The sequence below is a fragment of the Amblyomma mixtum genome, chromosome 3 (genome assembly GCF_055824585.1).
Source record: "Amblyomma mixtum isolate Tamu chromosome 3, ASM5582458v1, whole genome shotgun sequence".
Classification (NCBI taxonomy): Eukaryota; Metazoa; Arthropoda; class Arachnida; order Ixodida; family Ixodidae; genus Amblyomma; species Amblyomma mixtum.
In genome coordinates this window covers 74420762-74423889 of record NC_143014.1, presented here as the reverse complement: position 1 = coordinate 74423889, position 3128 = coordinate 74420762, and positions in this window count along the sequence as shown.

Here is a 3128-nt window from a genome sequence, read left to right as displayed (position 1 = left end):
AACATATAACGTTATAAGTTACACAGGAAACGTTACTTTCACGTTCTAAGCAAACGTTGTTTTAATATAATCTTCTAAATTTTATTACAATGTTAGAGTAGCAACTATAAAACAACATTGCAAATATATTTCGAGCACGGATTTCCAGACATTTTCTCACTGTTCTTAGAGTAAAGATGTTTTTCAACTAACAGTACCTTGTAACCATACCTCTTAGATAGTACTCGCCATAGATTACATGAAGAGCCCCATTATTTTGTCACAAAACTTTAGTTATTACCCATTCCCCACTGTCACTCATGGGACATCCCGCAGTAGCGAGTATATAAGCTCGGCGGCATGTTATCCGTTTGGAGGTGAGTGAATACCAGTTGCTGTGCTGTAAGTGGAGAAGGTGTTGCTTTTGTTGTTGGTTCTTGCAAAGCGTTGTAAGTTGTGTGCCGTCACCACTGGCAGGCCTGCATCCTTGAGCGGGGCTGCTTTGCCATTTTCGAGAAACCCAGGTAGCACCGAACATTAGTGTTATAAAAAAGTTATGTAAGTTGGAGTAATGTTACATATGTTACATAGTAACTTTACATTAACATTAAAAATTAACATATAACGTTATAAGTTACATAGGAAACCTTACTTTCACATTGTAAACAAACGTTGTTTTAATATAATCTTCTAAATTTTATTATAATGTTAGAGTCGCAACTATAAAACAACATTGGAAATATATTTCGAGCACGGATTTCCAGACATTTTCTCACTGTTCTTAGAGTAAAGATGTTTTTCAACTAACAGTACCTTTAGTTCTCGCCATAGATTACATGAAGAGCCCCATTATTTTGTCACAAAATTACCCATTCCCCACTGTCACTCATGGGACATCCCGCAGTAGCGAGTATATAAGCTCGGTGGCATGATATCCATTTGGAGGTGAGTGAATACAAGTTGCTGTGCTGTAGTGAAGTGGAGAAGGTGTCACTCTTGTTGTTGGTTCTTGCAAAGTGTTGTAAGTTGTGTGCCGTCACCACTGGCAGGCCTGCATGCTTGTGCGGGGCTGCTTCACCATTTTCGAGAAAGTTCTATTTATGTTGTTTACATGTTTCATGAATGTTTGGGGAAGGTTATTCGAACATTTATATGTAGCATTACAAAAACATTAGAAAAAAAGGACATTAAGGACATTGAAAGAACATTTGAGTGTAACAAAAATGTAACATTATCGCAGTGTTTTGGTGCTACCTGGGAAGTTCCATTTATGTTGTTTACATGTTTCATGAATGTTTGGGGAAGGTTATTCGAACATTTATATGTAAAATTACAAAAACGTTAGAAAAAAAGGACATTAAGGACATTGAAATAACATTTGAGCGTAACAAAAATGTAGCATTATCGCAATGTTTCGGTGCTACCTGGGCGGGCCTCTAGAATTTCGCCTTCATCAAAATTCGGCCGCCGCGGCCGGGATCGAACCCGCGTCTTTCGGGTCAGCAGCCGAGCGCCGTAACCACTGTCCACTGAGCCACCGCGGCGGGGCATACATATATAATAATATACACTGTAAACAAAAATATACCCAAAAGGGAGTATAAATGGTGGCGGCCACCCTTTTTACTCCATTTGTGAAAACATTTACTCCATTAGTGTGGAGTAAAAGGTGGACTGTCCTCTATTTTACTCCCATGAGGGAATAATGGAGTAAAAATGAGGATTTACCTGCATTTACTCCAGTCTAGAAAGGGAGTTAATTGTGCCAAATACTCCACCAGTGCCGAAATGGAGTAAAAAACACCATTTTGTGCAATCCGCCCGCCACTTAGCGTCTCGTCTGCTTTTGGTCTGTCGTCTGATAATGGCGGTGAGTGAAGACCGCTTGATTACTATTGTCGCTAGATCTCTGCTCACTTCTGCTCCTTCACGGGCGCCTGCAGCGGTACAAGATATCGGCTTGTCGCCGTTTTCCGCTACAGTACGCTACATAATTGGATTGCTCAAGCCTCCAGTGCTCTAACCATACTTGACTTTCCCTTGTTAGTGTCGCCACCGCGTTACAGCCCCCGCTTAGGCCTAATTCTCACAGGCTTTCTTCGGTGTGGTTCTCGCAATGCGCAGCAGATTATGTGTTGCATGAACATGGAACTGTGATAGAACATATGTCAATGCTGAGCTCTTTATTGAGCTCATGAGGCTACATTTTTCACTGCCATTCCACTGCCATTCCAAACTACCATCAGGGGTGTTTTCAACTTTTCTGCTCTGGTTTTTATAGTCAAATATAGCGTGGTGCATGACCATGAAAACTACCCAGCGACTCCTCCTCAGTTTTGAACTATTTTATTATAATGTTGCATCACTTTATCTACAAACACGGCCAACCAAACGAGCTCGTACAGCAAAAGGAGACGACAAGCAGACGACTCTTGCTGCCTACGCCGCTGCCGGGCCTGCAGACGGCGAATAGAATGCGTGACGCGGAGTTACGTTAAGGCAGCACAGTTTCTCAAGTTGGAACCGCTCGCGGCATTTACCGTCAGAAAATGGCGTTATGTGTTTGAAACTCGCGCCTCCTTTTTTCGTCTGCTAGCCTACACCTAAGCGGTGTAGGTTAATAATGTGGATCGATGAGCTAGTTGGTTCATGATCGTATAATTGAGGAGCAGAAAGGAAACAACGACGTCGAAGAAACATACAGACGAGGACGATGCCGCACTGACAACTGCATATTTATACTGAAGAACAGGCATTGCTTCGAAAGATAATCTATCGTCTTCTGTTTACCGCATGTACTTGACTTCTTTTTTCGATAGGCAAACTGATGGCTTGCTGACGCATTGCTCTCCCGAATCACGGACTATGATCACGGATGGTCCGAGAAAAAAAGCGGTGTAGAAAGTGTAGTTATCATGCTTACGCATAAAAAAGTTGCTTCGTGTAGATGAGCGGAGCTACACATTTTCTACACTGGCAAAAAAAAAAAAAAATGGAGCCATGCTACACTGGTTACATACAATAGTGTAGCCAGCGTAGGTAAATAAAAAAATTGGCCCTAATAAGTTTCCTAGCTTCTTCGCATGGGGGAAAAAATGCTTCTTCGTCTTCTCGTTCCGATCATCATCATCAGTACGCCAGTGTGAAAA